This window comes from Gallus gallus, chromosome 7, assembly GCF_016699485.2.
Source record: "Gallus gallus isolate bGalGal1 chromosome 7, bGalGal1.mat.broiler.GRCg7b, whole genome shotgun sequence".
NCBI classification, from domain to species: Eukaryota; Metazoa; Chordata; class Aves; order Galliformes; family Phasianidae; genus Gallus; species Gallus gallus.
In genome coordinates this window covers 7,943,542-7,951,401 of record NC_052538.1, presented here as the reverse complement: position 1 = coordinate 7,951,401, position 7,860 = coordinate 7,943,542, and positions in this window count along the sequence as shown.

Here is a 7,860-nt window from a genome sequence, read left to right as displayed (position 1 = left end):
TTATTTCATGCAAGCCAGCAGATACATACTTAGCAGTGTATTCCTAAATTCCACCAGGACAGTCAGTATATTGTTAGCAAATAGGATTTGATCAGTGTATTGTTCTCAAACCTAAGGATGTTCTTTAGAATTAAATGAAGCTGGCAACACGGAATATTTGGCTGCAGTTGCTTGTAACCCCACCAGAATGTGTTCATGGTGTAATATTCTGTGCTGTAATACAGACTATTTTACAATGGTTGAACAAGATATATCACTTCTATAAATCAGAAAATTATGATTAAAAGCAGTGGGAATTCCACATAATTACCCATTCCATACTTATCTTCAAGATCTTGCTCTCTCCTATTTGCTTCTGCAGGTAGCATCTCAAAATGAGTTTAGGTTGCTACTGAGCTCTCAGCACTCCCCAGCCTTTATAGAATCCAAATTCAAAAGTATCTTCAGACACTTTCAATGCTTGGATGCTTTCTTCTAGCCAGAGCTCCAAGAATCCTGTGGTGATATAAGAAGCTGGATTTATTTAAAGGCAGCGTTTCTCTGGTCTTTCTGAATATGAAGAAAACTACACTGGTGCAGCTCTGGTGCAACCTCACCTCAAGCACAGCTTTCAGTGCCATGGTATGAAATGGACATCAAACCATTAGAGAGCGTCCAAAGGAGGGCTACAAAGATGGGATAGGGACTGGAGGGCAAGGTGTGTGAGGAGCTGAGCTCTGCTCTCTGTTGACAGCAACAGGGCCCGAGGGAATGGCATAGAGCTGAGTCAGATGAGGTTAGGGAAAGGTTCTGCCCCAGAGCGCAGTGGGCATGGAAGAGGCTGCCCAGGGCAGTGGGTATGGGACAGGCTGCCCAGGGCAGTGGGCACAGCCCTGAACTGCAGGAGCTCAAGGAGCATCTGGACAATGTTCTCAGACATAGGGTCTGATTTTTGGATAGCCCCATGTGGTGCCAGGAGTTGGACCCAGTGATCATTGTAGGTCCCTTCCAACTTGGAATATTCTATGGTTCTGTAATTCTGAAGGGTAACTTAAACATTCTGTACAGGCTCAGAAGGCCATGATGGACAAGAGGACAGCGCATGTTTTGTCCCTGCACTGGCACCAGCAAAACTGGCATTCCTTGCAGCAATGCTCCCTTTGCAGGGCAGTGTGCTAGCTCTGTAATAGCAAGGGCTGAGAGGAGGTGATTGCACTAATAGGATCGTTTTCTTTCCCTGGTAAGAAGCAAGCTCTGCTTGCCTGGCTCAGCAGTCTTTCTGCTATTTAAGGAAGAAGCTGGAGTGCAGGGGGTCATGACACCAGTGCTGGAGATGCTCTGAAAGGATTAAAGAAGGTAGTATTCTTATGTTTATTGCTTCGAAAGTTCTCAGTCAGTGGCCAGTATGGGCTTATGCTCAGCAGCATTACCATTGCTTCCTGCTGTTTCCCTATAATAAGCTCTGTGCTCTGATGGTGCTATAGGTACAGCTATGAGCCTGTTTCTCAGAGGCCATGTAACTTCTACTTGCAACCTTGCATGTCTGTGCTTCATGGATAATGGGTGTTGGGTGCTGAAAGTTAACCAATGGCTTTGCCTCAAAGCAGAGACTTTTTTTAATAATGGATTTGTGTAGTCCCTAGGAAATGGAGCCCTGAACCTCCATCACACTAATTCAGAGGTTGACATGATTAGTTTCTTTTAAATTATGAGTACTCACATGGTAGCTTGATACAGTAAGTCAGCCCTATGCTTATTAATAGCTCCCATTTTATATTTTCTCCCTTATCTTTTTAATAAAGTGAGCATATCACCAAATAATTGCGGTACGGTTTCACTGAGATCACCAAAAACGGACGTGATGACTGAATCATGGCCACAATTAAAATGGTACAGATAAAGCCGGAGACCCATCCTTGCCCATTGCAAGATGACTGCTGCACAGAGCCAGCGGGACAGTGCAGGGGGGCTGTGTGGTGCTGTGCCCTGGGGAGGGCTGCAGGAGGGGCTCCATCCCAGCGCTGTACTGGGGCCTACTGGAGGCAGTGGGTGCTCTGACCTGGACAGTGAGGCCATGGTCGTCCTTCTGCTCTCAGGCCCTTGCCAGGGGAGCCTGCCTGAAACAGATGGCAATCTGTCTTGTTTCATTTCATTTGCCCTCAGCAACTCGATGCATGCTCTCTTGTTAAATCTCACTGTTGTTGCAAGTTCCCAATTTACTGTTGTTTTTTTGTTGCTTCCCCCTCCCGCACGATAGCACGGGATCTGTCAGCACAAAGATGCCATTTAAATCCTCAGCAGCTTTTAAGCAACGTCCCTTGCTGAGCTCAGGCTGTGCGCAGCTGGAGATGGCACACACTGAGGGCAGTGGGAGGAGCAAGGGGAGCGTTCTGGGGAAAAGAGAACAGCTGAGTAGAAACCAGTATCAAAAGTTCCCTAAAATCCATGTGTTTACATTCGTTACCAAGGCATTTTTCCATAGGAATATGAAGAATGTGTTTGGCGATGCCCTGTGGCTCCTGGACCACAGTGCTGCTCCCCAGCACATGGCCACAGAGTCCCCACAGGATGGGTGCATGAGGCTGAGCTCCCTGCAGTGCACCCCACAGCCATGCAGAGCCACGCTGTCTTTCTGCTGGGTTTTTCTGAGCTTCACCACTGTAAGGCAGCCAGGTATTCCACCAGAGAGACAGATGGGGGTGGACTGGTGCCAGGGAGAAGGGTGCTAACGCTGCCATTTAGGTTAATGGGCATTAGTTCTGCTGCCTGTGGGGTCTAATGGTCTGATCTGCACAGTCACTGCCTCTTCCTTACTGTTGTTGTTCCTGGATCCAAATTGGGATGCTAATAGTTGTACAATCACAGCTCATTCTGATGACTGTTAACCCAGAATGCAGAGCCCTTGTCTAGGAGTTGCGTCCTCCTTCAACCAAGCAATTACAATTTACCCAGCTCAGCTGGAAGCTTAGCCCGTGTCCCTCCTGTGCAGCCTAAACTGCATGTAATTAGCTCTTTAATTTCTATTAGAATGTGCAACAGCAACCTAAGGTTCCTCAAAGGCAGGACAAATCCTGCAGCCTCTGCAGGAGCGTCTCAGTATCTGTGCGGTGTCAGGCTGGGTTCACAGAGGCAATTTATTCAGGAGGTTTGCTGCTCTTTGCAAGGACTCTTGGCTTCTGTTTTTTTCCCTTAGAATCCCTGCTGAGGAGAGCTGATTCTCAGTGAAGAAGCAGAGGAAGAGCGGTGCGCATAGAGAGCAGGGTGGCAGCAGGCCAGGGGAGCATGCACTGGTCTGCAGCACCACTTTGTCTGGTGAACAGCTTCCCCTTAAGAAGAAAATCCCTCCTGCTGCCCCTGCCTCCCAATCACAACCAGGAGCAGCACTTTAAGGTATGACACTAGGGAGAACAGGCAGACAGACAGAGGGACAGGTGGTCAGGGCCACAGGTCAGCAGCCCATCTCTCAGCTGTGCCAACTGAGCGCAGCTCGCTGCAATGCAGGGCCCATGTGAGGCAGCAGCAATGCCATCTGTGCGGCTGCGCAAAACTTCTTGGAAGAACTTGTGCTCAACACCTTTCATGGAGAGCAGCTGGCTGTGCGTTATTTAATGTTTGTCCCTCTCCTTAGCAGCGAGGGATTGAGCATCAGTACATGTGTTCACTTGCTGCAATTAAGTGTTTAAAATGTCTTCTCATCCCCTAGTACTATAAATATTTAGATAGCTTGTTGTATGATTATACTTTCACATGCCTCTTGTAGTACTAGCTGATGAGGATTTTAAAAAAACCCATAATGCCAAGAAGTTGGGGAACACTAAAGAGATCTATGGGGTTTTTGCACATTTCTCTGCATATCTTTCTGTATTTCCAGTATCACGCTCTGCCATTTAGCATACAGCTAGCGCACTTCTCAGCTCTGTTTCTGCAATAATTGCCCTACTAATAGCCATGTTTCATTATTTAGGCTGCAGTAACCCGGGTGTGCTATCTGCATCCTGAAGGGGGAAGGAGCAGAGTCTTTGAGTCAGATGAAACTGAAGCAGGAGGTAGTCACAGAAACACAAGTAGGAGGAAACCATACAGAACCAGGTGATCACAGTGAAGGCTACCAATAACCTCACTGTGGAGGTGCTTCCTTGGGTCGTCAACCTTAAATACTTTTCTCTCCCTTTCTCCCAGGAGAATTCTATTTCCAATAAATATACTGTTCATCTATATTATGGCAAATTATGTAGTTTTATTAAGCAGGTCTTCAGCTAATATGAGCAAAGGCACCTCTTCTCCTGCAGCAGGAAAAATTCCTTGTAGAAATGCAGTTTAGAAAAGACTGACTAATTTCCTGCCATTGACAATTGCAGGGCCAAGACCAAAGTCACCCCATCTGTCTCACAGTAGGTCACAAAAGGTAAATAGCATCCTTATTTTTCTCTACAAATATTCTTTACTGGTAAGCATTGATACTGGATGTTTCTCATATGTTTTTAAAGGATCCGTCCCAGCAGCATGTTGTGCTATTTCCTGACGTTGGCCTTTGTTCTGTCCTATTCTTCAGGGTAAATGCAGAGTAATTTTGCTGAGGTCAAGGGAATTACACTGATCCCAAGTCAGTCCGAATAAGAGATGAATGAAACTGCACAGCACAAAGTTTATGCATTGCTTGAGTTCGGTATAGATTTTTGTGATCTCTCTGCAGACAGACAAGTTTAGTTTCCAACCCTCCTCTGCTGGGGGAAAAAAAAGAGGGATGCCATATCTAGCCAATCTAACTAGAAGTGCAATGAAGTATGGAGAGACTATCCTGTTGGTATCAGTGAGTTTGGGGTTGGGCCCATACAGTTTTGATCAAAATTCACATTATGTTGATTAATCAAACTCTCAAAAGCAGGAAAATTGTACCGCCTCCCAAAACATACGGCAGCTGCTTGCAGAGCTTTGGAGGGCAGCAGTATCTGCACAGCCACTTCCTGCAAACAAAGCCAGGAGCTGTGCCTAGTGAGCAGCCTCAGACCAAGGGAAGGTATCTACCTAACAGCTGTTTTCCAGCTGACTCAGAGAAAACAGCTGCTACCCAAGCAGCCCACCTCACACTCAGCAGAACTGCAGCCAAGTTTTTGTTTTTTTTTTTTTCTCTCAAGTGCCTTCTAGGTATAAAGCCAGAACTTAGCAGCACAGCATCTGTAATTTGCAATCATAAGTTGACATGTGATGAAAAGAAGCTAGCCAAAAAAAGGAAAAAAAAAAATCAGAAAGTCAAACTGTTTGTACAGTAGATGCAAAGAAATAAGCTTATGCTCCAAGATGGGGGAGAAACAGAATGCCACTTCTTGCTTTCCAGTGACCGTGTATACAACAGCTGCTGTATCTGCATTACTTTGTAAAAGATGTGGCTACCTTTCAGAAAGCAACTTGCACCAGATGTCCTCAAGGAATGAGCAATTCAGATGTGTAATTGGAACCAAACTTTGTGAGCAGATGAATGATAGCTCAGTGGTCCATCTCGAGTTGGCAGATGCATCTTGTTTTTCTACTCTGAATTTTTTTGTTGATTTGGGCTTCATTAGTTTGGCAGGGTAATAGACCGTGCTACCCAGGTACAACACAGGGCACGTTCTGCTCTTTTAAGATCCACTTAGCTATCTGCAAGCTGCGTAGTCTGTTGATCTGCTTAGATACAAATAATCATGGGTAGCTATTTCATTAAGTATGCCTTTTAAGCAGAAGACGAGTGCTCTGGCAACATGGGAGCGCCTTTGTTGCTCTTCATTATCCCCTACACGACAGTAAGATGATCTGTGCGTGGAGGTACAAGGATCTGTGGGGAGCCACTTAGTTTCTGTCTTTGCCCAGGACTGCCTACTGCATATGAAATGGCTAATTCTTTCATTTCACTGAGATGAAATAAATGCAAGTTACCTTACCTAAGCATTTGACATTTCAGATTATTATTATTATTGTCTTCAGAAAGAGAGATGGTTTGGGAATAGCAAAAGGTGAAGAGAAAATGAAAGAGATTATCCTAAGTGGAGCCGAACTTCACCAATTAATAAAAGTTGAGCTTTAAAAATATTAATAAACTGGGAGGGGGAAAAGGAGCTATACACTGTACATCTGAGGATATGTGGAGATTGCTCTGAAAGTAATGCCTCCTATTTATTTCCATAGAAATTACAGCAGATACAAAGTGCAAAATAACCCTGTTTGGTAGTGCAAACACCATTTTTCAAGACAGTCACCTCCATTAGCCAATCTGTGTGGATGAGCTGATCGAGACGTTCTTCATTTTGTGGTGTGACAGTTGTCCATGGCCATCTGGAATGTGTCTTGACTTTCATGTCACTGTTGCCACCGCTGAAATGCACCACCCACCCCTCAATGTGCTCATATCCACTGTTAGGTCTCCATAATGTTCAGCAAGCATCAATGAATGTCAGTAGGTGCCATTTTTTCCACATGGAGGAATTCAGTGGCACACCTTTGCTTCATCCATGTTTCCATGTCAGATGCCATTCTGTCAGACTACCCCTCTGCTGCCATCCATCACATGGCAATCAGATGTAATGGAATACTGATGGGATGTTTCAGCCTCTTCTGCCATACCACTAACATCCACCTCTGACATCGTGGCCAACAGAATAAAATAGGAGGCATTACTATCGGAGCAGCCTTCCTGTATGTGACCTATGTATGTTCCTGATCAGAGAAGCTACCTCACTGTTGCTATTGCATCCCATCTCTATAGACATAGCATATAAAAAGCGAGTACAGCTATAAAGGGACACCTGGATTTAAGGAGATCTGTGCTTGTCTGCAAGTAATGACTTTTGTCCAGCTGCTGAGGATTAATGGATTAGATGCAATGCCTTACGTCTATGGCTGTTAATAGGTGATAACCACATATATATATTTTCCTGCTTGTGATGCTTTTGTTTGTGGACCCGTTCCAATTTTTAAATTTGAGAAGTTAAATGTATAATGAGCAAGTCTTAAATGAAACATACCTGTGCATGTCCCACAGTATTTAACAGAGGACCTCAAGCAAACTGCAGGCAAACAGCCATGGTGCTCTGAAGCACAGGCTGCCTCTGGAAGTGTGTCGGCTGGCCTGGGATGTTAGCAGCTACTTCATCTCTGTCTTTGAGGTGACTTCATTCTGCTCCCACGCTGTTCAGGTACCTTACAGTCTGTAGCATGTTTCTTTATGCGGGTCAGTGCTGTCATCCTCATTTTATGGATGAGGATTTGTACAACGATGCTAAGGTCACCCAGAAGTGTGAGTTGGAGAAGTGCTCTCTCTCCAAGTTTTAGGACAGTTCCCTAACATTTAACCTATCCATTCAACATGTAAGGTATTTGAGCACAATGCAAGATGTGTGTTCACTCAAGCAAACCTCTTCCGTGGCTTCCTGATGCCTTGGGGCATGCCTGAGGAGCAGGGCAGCTGGCTGGGCTGGAGCACCTTTAGCCTTCACCGTTCTTTCACTGGCGATCAAATCGAGTTCGGAGCATTCTTGTAGTGTTTCCTGAATTCAGGAGATAGCAGTCATGTCTCGGATTTTGAGGCCTTTCTGTGTACAAGAGGCTCTATGAAGATCACTGGGAGATGTGTGCCTAGTGTGTCTGCAAGGATTGAGGTTTCACGTGGTTTTTGCCCAGGATTGGTATCACTTGAGGCCCTCCTCTTAACGTCTTTTGGTATCTATAAAAAATGAGCTTGGTTCAGAGCCTTGCTGGGGTGCTGTCCTTTCCTATTTATCTACTTCAACGAAATTGAATTAGATTTAACAATGTTTGAGAAATCTGCCCTTCTCTATTTTGCTTGAAAGCAGCCAATGAAATACACAACAGAGGAGGGAGGAAAGAGTTGTGTGCTCATCATCAGTG